The sequence below is a fragment of the Saccostrea cucullata genome, unplaced genomic scaffold (genome assembly GCF_032062105.1).
Source record: "Saccostrea cucullata isolate Sc308-1 unplaced genomic scaffold, CSIRO_AGI_Scuc_v1 ctg2511, whole genome shotgun sequence".
NCBI classification, from domain to species: Eukaryota; Metazoa; Mollusca; class Bivalvia; order Ostreida; family Ostreidae; genus Saccostrea; species Saccostrea cuccullata.
The window spans coordinates 84,918-99,638 of NW_026922582.1; the positions used below are offsets into that span (position 1 = coordinate 84,918).

The 14,721-nt window shown below is 31.5% G+C and overlaps 1 long non-coding RNA gene across 1 annotated transcript; it reads right to left on the minus strand.

Moving 5' to 3' along the window:
• Positions 1-3,836: 3,836 nt before the first annotated feature.
• Positions 3,837-7,680, minus strand: LOC134261984 (uncharacterized). Its single transcript, XR_009990922.1, has 4 exons — positions 7,589-7,680; positions 7,370-7,485; positions 4,395-4,449; positions 3,837-3,875 (listed from the first exon to the last, which is right to left on the minus strand). It is a non-coding gene; the product is annotated as an uncharacterized LOC134261984 (long non-coding RNA).
• Positions 7,681-14,721: the final 7,041 nt, after the last annotated feature.

The window sequence follows — 14,721 nt, forward strand, 5'->3', positions numbered from 1 at the left end:
CTAATCCATTCAGAAGTTTGTATATGAAGTAAATGTTGTTTTGTACATATTGTCGTTGGCGACAATATGTACCTACCTTCATTGCACATTTTTTCGTCCATCAGTAGATATTGTAGCCGGCTGAAAGTAACACATGTATATATTGTCGCTGGCGACATTATGTGCCTTATCCTCACTGGAGATATGGCCGCCCGACACCTGTTATTACTAAAAAATATAAAAATGACCTAGTATCCATGTGCCCATATTCTTTTCAGAATTTTTTTGAAAATACTTAGAACAAAGTTTCAAATAATGCCATGGGTTTTTTTTCCCGAAATTAAAATTGTGAACTACTGAGCGGGCTTAAGGTTTATATAGAGTTCTATGGGGGAAATATTCGTACTCTTTTCCCTTGGGGTATCATACCGGTAAATGACTTTAGTCAACTGTAGTTTCATGCATTCAATTTTTTTCGTTTGAAGTATTTTTTCTATTTCCTTCTATTTTATTTTTTACAATTTTGGTACCCGTACCTGTGGCATGTTTCGTACTTTATAAATAAATAAAGGTTTTTGGCAGGATCTTTACCTGTATGGTCAGTGAAAAGGGATATTAGAGGTTTACAAAAATTACACTTTTATTGACTTTATTGCTATGGAAAACTGGAGAAGATTTCTTGTGCCTATCATCATTGTTCATATTGTCGTCCATCAGTATATGTCGCATGATTATGCATGGTACTTCTTCCATATAAATGTGATTTATCATTGCTTTATTGTTATTTACGGAAGCGTATTAGTGCCACTTGGACACTTCACTTTTTTTAATTTCTACACTTTAATCTGTAAATTTTACACTTTAATGTGTAAATTTTACACTTTAACGTGTAAATTTTACACTTTAATGTGTAAATTTTACACTTTAAAGTGTAAAGAAGTCGGTTCACTTTATGCATAAAATGGCCCTGTAGATATACCAATTGATTGAAGCCATAGACCGTTAATCATGCAAGATAGTATTTAATTCTGATTTCTTATTTCATAATAAATGCAAATGATAAGCAAATTAGTATTACTGATACAAGTAAAACTTTTCTTAGAATATAAAAGAAGAGCATATCAAACATACATGTACATATTCTCGATGAATGTGATATTGATATCATTATAGGCAAATTCGTTTAATGCGCGCAGTAGTTCAATTATTGAATCTGTAATTTTACGGCAACAGTTAATTTAATTGAATTTTTTTAAATAACCAAAAGTATATACATGTACGTATATAAATAATCAAAGTATGTTTATATTAATTTTGGAACGGCAATGTTATTTATCTTTTGATTCAATGACGTTTCTTTAATGCTACGTTAAAAAATGACCGTAATTTTAATATATCATTTCATCATGACCATAGAACCATGAACTTGTAATATCAATCTGAATTGCAAATAAAAAAAATCTTTGAGATATATATTTTTACTGTTCGTTACACTATAGTAAAACTAAAGAAACACATGTATATATACTGAAACAAAAGCAGATCCCTGATTTCTTATGCTGGGGAAAATTACGAGACTCACGAGGAAATCGTCCATCCTTGTATATCATATACTAATAAACATATACATGTAAAACAAAATATGCAAGCAATTGTGAAAATCTCAGTTTAATACATTTTTTTCGAGTGTCATAGGTAAAACATCACGAATCGACAGTTTGATTATAACCGATAACAGTTCAGGTTGTTTAAAATAAAGTGTAAAATTTACAGATTAAAGTGTAAATTTTACAGATTAAAGTGTAAATTTTACAAATTAAAGTGTAAAATTTACACTTTAAAGTGTAAAATTTAAAGATTAAAGTGTAAATTTTACAGATTAAAGTGTAAAATTTACACTTTAAAGTGTAAGATTTACAGATTAAAGTGTAAAATTTACAGATTAAAGTGTCGAAATTAAAAAATAGAATAGTGTGCAAGTGGCACTAATACGCTTCCGTAGTTATTCACTGTTTTGGGAAGAAAATATTTAATAAGATTTTTAAAAAGAATATTTTGTTGTAGAATTCTGATCGCCCATTTAAGCCCTATCTGAACCCAGGGGTCTTGAGTGGAATATACCTGAATCAAAACCACCTGAGGATACTTGTATTTCCATATAAATATCACTTATCGCAGGCTCTTCTCATTGATAATTATATTTAGAAATTTCAGATCTTGTGGGAGGAGTTAAAAATTTTTGTTTGACAAGCAAAAAATTGTGTGCTTATGTAATGGAGATATGCCTAATACAATTTTGTACGAACAAAAAACATGACCAACGAAAGATACATGTAAACTAAGGTAAGCTAAAAAAAATCTGTTATTTTACTCAAAATCGCCTTGGCACGGAAATACATGTATGGTTGTTTCAACCGGGTACAATGTAATTTATTATTTCTATAAGTAGTAGTTTTACCTTCTAAAGTCCACATTATTTCATTAGTTAAAAGAATAAGCATATTTACTATATATTAATAAGTAGGTTAATTTTATATTTATAGTACACGCGTTCGGTAACAAATACACATGTATATGTACATACAATAAAATCATTTTATTAAGATATCGATTTAAAACATACGTATGTTCAGAAAAAAAATGTTTTATTATTTATTCATTTATCTATTGTTTTTATTTTTTTATATTTTAGCACCAGAAATTAGAATTACAAAATAAAAGAATAATTTCAATGCAAGGAAAAGATCGGAGGCATTCCAAAGAAATCGTTCATCTTGCGTTCACCGTTCACTTTGCGCTCGCGTTCGCGCTCCGTTCGCGTTCTGCATTCACTCACCGTTCACCGTTCACATATCCTTCTTAAAGTTGCGTTCAGCGTTCACACATCGTTCACTCACCGTTTGCTCTGCGTTCGTTCAGCGTTCGTTCACCGTTCATGTGGGAAAGTAGAACGTTTCAGGGACTGTACACATATTTACGAAGAGCCAGAATATTAAGACAAGAACCTGAAAAGATTACTATGTAACTCTTATTTTGAATGAAACTATTTAGTGAGTAAATGTAAAAATCCCCAATGTGGAACCTGTGGTCATCTAAGTGAAGAAGCTTATTATAACTTATAAAGCCAAAGATTTTCAGTGGACGCCAATACATCGTGTGATACACAGAATTTATTTTAAATGTGATTACTTGTCCAGGATGTTGTGTAAATTAAAATGGTGAGACCAGTAACATTCTCCGTACCCGCATTCGTATTCACAAACAATAAATGGGTCACGTGACCCCGTCTTAAAAACAGAGACCTAGATCATGTTGATATCCCATGTTTGGACATTTGCGAATCTAAATTTAAAAACTACATGTGATTAAACTGTCTATATACATGTATATTAGGAAATGAATTACATGTTGTATATAATTTTTTTTTCATTTGTAGTAGAGACTTGGTATTAGGACATATGTTTGGGAGACACCATGCTTTAAGAACAATAAAATTCACGGTGACAGTTTAATCACATGTAGTTTTTATGTCTTGGTTCAAAAGCTAAAATGATGCCAACTTCACCATAAATTGAAGAAACTCGGATTTGTATTTTGTGGGGATAGTTGCAATGTAATCGTGACATTTCTCGAAAAGCAAACAAACAAAACTTTAATATGCACTAGATCTATAAATTTGGGACCTTTTTGCGACCTTAGAATAATCCAAGACCAAAAGTATGGTGAAGTTTAAATTCGTATTACAGTGGAATAATTGACTATGCTGTTAACATAATGTTAGTATGATTACAAATTTATAAATCCGTTTTCACCCAGTCTATAATACAGTCGGATGTACTGTACAGTAAGAATTTACGAACCGTTTATGTTTCTATCTTCCAAGATTTCTTCTTCCTCTAAAAATAAAGGCAAAAGCACAAGTTAATCTCAATACTTTTGGATAAAAAATATGTCAGATAGCAAAGAAGGCATCCACCTAGTTTTCACCACTGCCACATAGCATATATATTTGGATATAGCATGATTGTATGTGTAAGGGTATCTCTGTAACTCTATCTGAGTTGTCGTACTCTAACTGCCCTTCATAATTCAAGTGATAAAAGAAAGTCTCATTTTACCAATGGCATTATTTGTTTATAATGTTACGCAATACTAATTGTAAATATTAAATATTATCATTGTTTTACATATGTATTGTTTTATATGAATATTGATTACCTCAAGTAAACTATATTTAATACAATGTACAACTATTGTTAATTCATAGGGCTCTTGTGGAGCCTATAGACAATATTTTTATTGTTTGGAAGATGACATAACTACAGAAACTAAGTGTGTTATACAAATGCTCAATGAAATTAATAACAAAGTGCACATGTTTTGTCTGCATATGTTTTACAAATAATTAAAGGTACCTATGCTGTCGATAGGGTTCTACATTCGACGGTATACGGCCATATTCAACTTTGTCTGAAAGAAAAGTTGAACAATGTTTCATTTCTTGCTTAAATATCGTTTAACATCGTTGTATGAAGAATTCTCGAAATAGTACCCCAAGAGACGTCTATAGAGACTCGCAAGCCAATTTTAAGATTGAGTATTAAATCTTAGGAAAATTTGAGTAATTTACACACTATCTACACGTCCGCTAGGTTATAGATGTATTTTAACTGGTATTTGGTTTGTGCTTGATCAAATTCAATTAATAACTTTACAAACAAAGTCCAGTATAGCTTTGCATATAATATTACAAAAACAAATTGATCAGTATTTGAGAAATAATTATCGCAGTAAAATAGCAGACTTTTGTTATAAAAATATTTATATGAGTATACTGTGACTGCATGAACTTGAACTCCTATTCGTCATAAGATGTATGATACTTGGTTTAACGAAGGACTTTTTTCTTTGAGATGAGAAATCCTTTTTTATCGCCTCCTTTTCTTGCATTTATTTCAAGTAACACAACGAGTCAGACTTATGTGCTTCTTTTAAGATATCTGTAGCATACAGAGAAAGACTTATGAAAATTATGAGTATATAGCTAAGATATGACAATTAAACTGCTTAAAAAGACTGCACAATATAAGTGCCAGAAGGAAAATCAAAGGTTGTATCTACCGTTTCGTTGATTTTGAGTTTGTCAAGGTCACTACACTTTTATTTTTAGCTCAAACTTGTAAACAAAATTCATCTGGAGCATGCAAAGGTGAGAAATATGTTTTATTAACCTTTTAAAATGATTGCATCAAAGTTTTGGTCTACTTACACTCATTCTTGGGTACTTGAGACCATGGTAACTATTGAAACTTGATAAACTTTTCTGTGCACACGTACAATAGGAGAGAAGAAGTACTGAGCAATATATATTCGTTATGAGACATACTGCAATTATTTTCATTTTTCTCGACTAAAAATAGAATTTTTAGGTTCTGAAACCTGTAATTTTTTGATAGTCGACTATTCGTTGACGTCCATAAAACACGATTGCACTGATAAGTTAGGTACTGATCATCACTGTAAAGTTGATAAAAGTTAGGATTGTTGAAGCTATCTGCAAGAGATATCTAGAGCAGACAATATAAGATTCAATTCAAGAATGATAATCAACCATAATAAAGTGGAACAAAATTATAAGCATGCTGCTTTTTTTGATTAGGATAAAATGAAATAGACACAAATGAACAATGAATACCTTTGTTATAATGTAACAAAACTTCATGGCCATGCATCATCGATATCTTCTTTTTTCATTATATTGGAACTAATACTTCATCAAAACTTTAGTCATGATATATCGATCTTTTTAAGTATTTTAAGATATTTCACTCTTGACTTTAGTTATATGAAGGAATTGTTTAAATGTCATCTTAATATTATTTATACATCATTACAGAATCCTTTCTAATCTTCCCTTTGTTTCTTAACATTCTTAAATTGTCTTGACCAAAGATTGAGAAATACTGGGAGAGGGGGGGGGGGGTCCATTTCGAGTTCAAGTTTATAATCTTGACAATACTAAGCTTAAAATCCAAAATATTTCTTTTAAATGACATCTGTATTATCTATTGATTGTTTATTATATCTTAATTATTTTGTTTTGTATGAGAAATATGTATTTCTTTCTCTTGTCGGACGAATGCTTCAATATAAGACAGTTTTGTCACACATTTTTAAAAATTGGTATAATTTCAATCAGTAAAAATGGGGTTTTAATGTAATTGTTAATTTTACATTTCTTCTACCAATCTCATTGAACGAAAAGACCTGCTTTTAGAAAATTTAATATTCTCGCGGTATTCCTTTGTTTTTTTAATGATGCCTTACTTTCTGATACAAAAAGTCCATCAAAAGCTGGGGTTCTCGATGTTTTATTTAAGGTTTTTCCTATAATTAACACTTTTAAAAAAAAAAAGATCTCCGGGATCTCTCTGAATGTTTGGTATAAGAAAAAGGAAATTGGGGGACCGAAAGAAGGTGTGCCACATACTATTATAATTGCAAGAGGTTTTAATGTTGCCCAAAGCATCATATCAAACCTACAAAATGTATACCAACATTATGGTACGCCAAATGGTCGCAAAAAATCAAAGTCCCCGCGGTACGTGTAATATCACCACATGAAATCTTCAGTGGTTTACGGTAGGGAATTTTAAATTTAACAATCCTTATCCCCTCCTTTATAAGGTGTATAGAGCATCAGATTTAAGGCTTTACAGGGAATATTTATCATTACTGATTCCATTTACCTGCATTTTCTGCTTTATGCAGCTGCAACTGCTCAGAAGATTAAGTTAGTTATGTCCTTTAAACAGCTACAGCTCTTTATCTAAGCACATGTGCAGTGTATGTTTATATAAGATAGAGGTCCAATTACATGCATGTCATATACCAAGTTACCTTTTATTATTTCACATGACATAAAAATATTACATAACTTAATAAATACATTAAAAATATAACATAACATACATATCACAACAAACATTTCAAAATATCAGGGAAAAGTTATAAAAACAGACACCATTTGAAATAAGTGGCGGCCACCTTGAAAATTGCCTAAAAGTGAATGGCTAACGATATTTCTTTATTCCAAAGAACATCCATGCATAATTTGCTGCTTGTATCTGCATGTGAAATATTTTCCAACTATCCGCTCCGCTGTTTAATAAATGAATTACATTACTTGACTTTTCTGTTTTATTTTTGTCATTGGAGAGATCATAAATATATATTAATTTAAAAATAGACATAATCATGGGTATTGAAAAAACTTTAAAATATTGTACTCAATCATAAATTGCAGAGTACTGATGCAGTGTTAAAATGCTACTCTCGTGTACCTATTCATATTTAAATCACACATTAGATTAACAGACTAGTAAACGACGTTACCTTTTTCATATATGTAGTTTATGGACACCAAGTTCGCAACGTCTTCTTGAAGAGCATCGAATTTCTAGGAGGACGCTCTTCCAGTTTCAAACACACTTATACTTTACTAACCTCAAAAAAGATAGACTTGGTATGAGTTAACACCTAAAAGAATCATTAATCACCAAAGCATGTCACAGTTCTTTTAGACGAGACTTTAGAAATCCAAACACACTTTTTTCAAGGTTCACTCATTGTGTGACAAAGAATGCTCATTGTTATATCCACAGTGACTTTCCAGAGCTGGTTTTGTACCTGCAATCTTCAGTACGTAGTAAACAAATGCCGTCAAAAGACAGAAATATCCTCAAAGAAAAAAGTTTCCACTGAATGCATTCTCCCTTTATTCCCGGTTTATCAGTTATAGAACCACACAATGGGTTTTATGCATTTATCTATATCAAATTAAACAGAAAACACTCAGGTGTGTATTAGTCTATGTGCCTCTTATGTTTCGGTTTTACAAAGAAAAACAAATAATAGTTTTAATTAAGAAATAAGAGAAGCATACGTTTTTAAAAAGATTTTTTTATGTGCGATTTTATGTAAAAAAGAGAGCATAGGCAATTTAATATAATCATGTTCTCAAACTGCCCAAAAGAATACAAATGATAAGCTCAGATTACAAAATGTACAGGATATTATCGATCATATTCAAAAATTTGATAAGGACTGAAAAAATTGTAGGAGGAGTTCTTCGAAGCAGGTGTTTCCTGAAAAAAATTGACCCTCAATTTGTCCCTATTGTGAAATAGAAAACTCTAAGACCTAAATACAAAACTGCAGCGAATTATCAGATATAAGGTATAAGAAATGTTAAACTGTCCAATTAAATTGTTAATTTGAAATGTTTAATTATCCACTGCATAGATTATTTGAGGAAGAAAATTACTCAGTACAGTTAAGGTAACAAATGGAAATATCTGCGATTTTTTTTATGTATCTAAAAAATACATTGTTTATAATTATAGGCCATTCTTTTTAGGACTTTACTGATATCAGACGAATGTAATGTGATTCAAATCTACATATTGAGGACATTTACATTTAATTCTTCTCTAATTATGACTTGATTATGTTTCAGCACACCTACTCGCAGTATTTAGGTCATCTATAAATGTCAATATCGCAAAGGGCAAAACATGTTAAAAATCATAAATTTATATTTATTTCCCACAATATATAGTACTCCGTGAAAATGTTGCAAACCTAATAGTATATAGAGCTATTTAATAGTGTAATTGCATGTGTTATATCTTTGCAATAAATTGATTTATTAGGATCCCTCTGATACTATTCTAATGAATTTGCATAAAAATATACGACAGTATCACTTGTCTAGAGAATATACATGTAGGGACATGATTTGAACAAAGAAGTTAAACAAGACCTTGTTTTCGAGTATAGGTAGGATTCTTGTATTTAAAAATTAATGAAATTTTCACAGAATTAAGAAGACAATATCACTAAGTGATGATATAAGTTAGATAAGTTTTGACCATTTTATATTAGAGTCAGGGTCACGTCAAGTTCAATACGTTTTACCTGGACATCAAGAATGGAAAAAAAAATACTGCATACAATCATGCGAAAAGGTCTTCTATTTCTAAAGATTATTTTTTTTTTGCATAAAAGATATAACCATATAGGCTCTATCAAATGATATTGACAAATTGACACAAATAGTTTAACAAAATGGATTTCGGCTATTGCGAATTTTCTTTATTTTTCTTATTTTTTAGGATAAATCAATTACTTTTCTAAGTGTTCTATATCTAGAATTTTCTAATTTTCACATATAGAAAATATATAAAGAAGTCATATAGAGATAGAAAATGAAACAAAAAACAAAAATATTTGACCGTTTACAGAGAGAATAAAACACTTTCTATGGGTTTTTAGTTTATATCTGTACTTAAACTGGAAGCTTCTAAAACTGGATTAGTATTATTTTGATTTATAGGAATGCTGGTATGGTCTATCGACACACAAACAAAATTTTAAATACTATTCCAATTGCATCTGTTTCTCGGAATACATGTAAATCAAAACAAAATTCATCTGATAAGCCAGAAACACAATTTAAGTTATATGAAAAAATTTTAAATAAATGGCTTCACAGAAGGAGAATTGGTGTCGAATTTTTCAAAGTCGTGCTGAAAATGGGTTTGCCGCAAATGAAGTCCTCATTTTCGGCGAGCGGAGATCTGATCCCCAGTCATGTTATGTTTATATTTTTTCTTATTTCGTCATTTTAATAAATGACATATTTCATAACAACAATGTTGTTGATTTTACTTGATTCTATCTCAGCAAGAGCAGAGCTGCGGTGAGGTTGTGCAGCATGAGGAAACGTAAATAAAATTGTTTTGAATGTGACTTGATCTTAGAAAGAAAATTTTAATTATAGAATTAACATCACACCCTATAAAGTTATTATATAATTTGTTTATAAATAGAAAAAAAAGTTTCAAGGACTGTTTTACACTAAATAGGCATAGAAGAAGAGGAGAATTTATGGAATTAACATCACACGCACATATAAACTTATTAGATAAGTTGTTTACATGTATTAATCAAAGGAAAATTTCAAGGACTGTTTTCACAGTAAATAGGCAAAGAAGAAGAAGTGTACAGTTTGTTAATTTGAATCGACGAGGAACGTTATGGATCACTGTTAACATGCTTGTCTTTAAGATTTTTCCCCTCTTTTTCTGATAATGCTTTATAACATGTTTATTATTCATCACACTTTTTAGATCGGATTACAATTAAGACAACGTATTTACTTTACAGTATCCTCTTAGATCAAAGAAACCATGAATACTCCGAGTCTTAATTTCTATTTGAATGTGAATTGTCTTACATATAATTGTGTACAACGTGTTTATCTTTGACACTTCTTTGTGAAAGAATTTAATCTAGTATGTAGTCCTTGATTGTAAAAGAATGTTGAATAAATATCATTGTTATTTAATGAGGAGGTGTGTAACATATAAAGGTGCATTTCTGATACTTCTATTACAGCCACACACTGTAGGATCTCTCTTGTAGTAATCATTTACACACCATTTAATTGTTTAATATGTTTATGATACTTTTGCAAATGTGCCTTTTATTTAACTTCGTATGTGATTTTGTATAGTGTCATTCATACTCGAGTTGTGAAGTATAAAAAAAGTTATTTTAGATATTGATCGGCTGAGATGAAAGAAAAAAATGTTAACCAAAAAATTATTCAGATATACCCCAGCAAAAATTATAATTCCCGTTCCCTCCTTTCACTCTGCAAACAAAACAGGGATACATCAAAATATAGTTATTAAATTTTAGTGATAAATAAAAGAATCGATAAAATATGCTGTAAATAAACCCCTGCATAATTGAAATATTTGTGGCATAACAGTATTTCATTTTGGTTCACGTCAAATCATAGCTGACGCAAATAATCCCGGAATCTCTCCTTCCGATTCGAGTATTTTGATACGAGACTGGAGCTGAATTTTTTATGAGATAAAAAACAACATGTAAACTTCCTGTATTGACCAGATTTATTAAACTTTAGGGTGTGCTGATTTTTCTATATACTGTCAAGTGTGGGGAGTGATTAGGCCTTGGACTAGATTTTCAAGCACCTGCTCGACTTCGACCAAAACAAACTTGCGTGCCTTGCTGCATGGCTATGTATGTTTGGTACTAAATTCTTGATAAAGAATGGTTTTACAAGATTTGAAAAGGAAATTTCGAGGTACAATTCTTTGCCCGATACTAGAACATACCATTCTAGTACTGAGTTTTACTTTCCACTCGGCGAGCAGAGTTTTGAAGCTGATTTCGGAGATAAAAGAAAATAAAGACAAGAATGTCAGATATTTGTAGATAAATTATCTTAGAAGACATAGGTATAAACAGTCTACCCATGCATTTCCTCTGAAAGTGTAAATGAGCGCGATTCTAAGGGAGGGGGTACTCGGTGTAAATCGGAGTGAGATACCTTGTGTTATTATTATACTATAGGTCAAAAATTTATTACAGACACAAGTACCTGTGCATATTTCACCTAACATAAAACTCTTTTGTAGAAGCTCCACAATTTGCAAAACTCTTACAAAGATTGAAATTATTTACCAATGAAATAAAATACATTCACTGAACCATTTTCTCATACTTAAGACATTTTTCTATATAGGTGGGAGCTTCTTTCCATATTGAAAAAAGAAACTTTGTGTAAAAATTACACATTTTGGTTAACAAAATTATGGAGCAAAGACCCACTATCCTGTAAAAAACACTTTAATGACACAACATTCGATTTTTTGGGGGACATGCTTCAAGTCCATTTACCTGTAGTTAAGAGTCATATCACAAACATGATTTAAATGCCACTTTTCTCAGGTGTTTTGTAGCGTACAGGTGTATAGTAGTTAGCGAGTTCTCAACTGAAGGTGATACAGGAATTTTGGGGCTGGAAGTGCTCCTTTAATTTTTTTCTTTTCAAGTTTTGGGTAGACACACCTTTTTTCTATTTTAGTAGTCTAATATGCACTACGTGGTATGGATAATGTAATCCATTTGTCTTTATAAGCTGGTCTTAAATGTATCATTTTCGACTGTATCAAATATAATTTTTGTAGAAACAATTCAGTTCTATTAGCTGGAAATTTATTCCTTCCCCGGCCTATTAATTAGTTTAATAACTAGAAAAAGAAACATACGAGGGTTGTCCCAGAAAAACGCAAACATTTTTAATATATCTTGTTTCAATAGGAGTATAAAGATTGGCATACATCATGGTCAACATATTCTGAATGATGACTAAAAATTTCTCTATAAATAAAATTTTCCTCTCAGATAAACAAATTCTAACAAATCAGCTGCTGTTGCAACACTGACGAAGTCAAAACATATCTTTTAGTGTATGTGAATTTGTTCTGGAAACTGCACTATACCCAACTTCTAAGTGTTCACCTTTCATTTCGTAAGTTTTAAAGAACAAATGCATATAAGAAATAATTTCCTTAATGCAGGGTTAATAATGCATATTTCAGTTTGATGTTGCATAAATTTAATGTAAATATCTCAACAGAATTTTAAGCAAAAGGTCAAGGAAATGATGTACCCTCAAAATGAAAATTCACATAAAATAATCTCTTTGAAATTGTGTGGAAGGGGGGCTTTGACACTCAATCCCAAATGTGTACAATGTGATTCAGATCCGGGGACTTGGCAGTGCATCATCTCACAGATGTTTTTTGGTCAATATCTTTGGGCGTTTAGCACGTAAGTGCACCGCTTTAAGAATGATTCAGTCTGTTTGAGATAATATTAGACTACCACGAGCACCGATTTCTTATCATTTTCATACAATTTAAACTTTGTATTTTCATGTTTCTAAGATTGTTTCAGGACATTATAACACTCTTTCAACCTGGTGTGAGGCAAAACCCTGGCCTCAGACGAAGATCAAGGTAACTTCCGCTTTGCTTAAATTTTGTCCAAAGTTTTCAAATTGTGCTAAATTGGCGGTGAAAATGACGCACAGCCTATATAAAAAAAACGCGTTTATGTGGGTTTTGATACTGGTTGTCATTTTTTAAAAGCGATATCAAAAACAAATTAAACCAAAATTAAAATGAATAAAACGTGGTGTAAGGATGATCCAGATATCATTATTCCAACGGCCCTCCTTTTTTAATAGTCATTTTGCCAATGTTTTTTACTGAAACCAGTTTTTGAAATTTGATAAGGACCACAAAAAGGTGATAATTGCACAAAATACATGCCGCAAAGTACAGATTTATTGTTTTTAAGTTTCGTCACGAAACATTGGTTTTCATCGGTGATATTTGATTTTCTTTCGACAATTGTTGAGAAAACTCATTTGTTGTTATAATTTGAAAATATATCATTCTATACAGCAGTTTATAAATAAATTCATTTATTAGAGTGAACACGTAGAAGTTTTGTTAAGTGCATGCTCTAAAAATACTCATTTAAGCCTACACATCTCAAATACTAGTGTTACTAAAAGATTGCTGAGTTAATTATTTCACAATCCCGATTAAATGATCGAATTATTTAACAGTGGTCTTCACGTAGGCCTGTGACGCCTGGCTTTTGGCTTTTCAGTTTGTGTCTATTATCTTCTCTCTTGGATAATCAGTCAAGTCAACCCAAAACCCAAAACCCGTTCTAGTAGATATAAACCTGTTTCCCATAAATATGCTTGTGTTTTTTCATCGATAACATCTCTTTTCTATATATACAGGAGTCAAATTCTGCTCAACATAGTGTTGCTTGATAATTTGCACATTACAGCTAAACGTCACCATTGACGACAATGTCTAATTCAAAGCGTTTTGGAATATATCCTAATAAAAGTGTCATTAATGATGTCAAATTAATGAAATTGTAAACACGAGTACACGAAATATAGAGTATATTCACTGTCGTGATCCCGTGCCGGATTGGACACAACAAGATGGCGGCGGGAACAAATCGAAAAAGGTAGGTACCTGAGATTTCGGTAAATATCCCCCGTTAACCGTCAGATATGCTTGATCCGAAGATGCTGTTCTTAAACTTGAACATTTAACGACTGAAGACTGCAGAATTTCTCCGATTGGGTTTGAAGCGGCATGGAGTTGTTTTTTTCTTCGATTTTGACAGTTTTATGCATCCAGCAGCAGGAGTGTGGCTAACAAATGATACTTTGGAGTAATTCTGACCCGTTGTTATGTGTTTATTTGTTATAACCCATTTTATTACCAAAATATTTTGATTTAAAAATGTTGACACGTGCTGGATTGGAATCGGTTAATTTTAATGGAAATTGTGCCGGATTAGACTGCATTTTTGGTGCCGGTGTTACGACGAAAAGTGACCCCCGTAGAATATTGACCTGGGGGTCATTTTCTACGTAGAAAAATGACCCCCGGTCAATATTCTACGACAAGTAGGGTCATTTTTCGACTGTAGAAAAACATTCCAGACCAGTAATTCTACGACTTCACACATGTCGAAAAATGACCCCCATAGAAATTTGACCCCCTACTTTTTTATACTATATCACCTAATATCTGTGTCTCCTGCTATTTTTTCATACTTTCAAATGCAATGAGGGGTAATATTTTATGTACTTTAATCCCTTCCAAGCTACATGATAAACGTGATGACTTGAACTTTTCTATTGTCAACTTCCCTTACTTATGCAGCAATATACCTTCATCACCTGCATACGGAGTTTATATATCTCAGTTTTTTCGATACACAAGAACATGCTTTACGTATTAACAATTTCTAAAACGA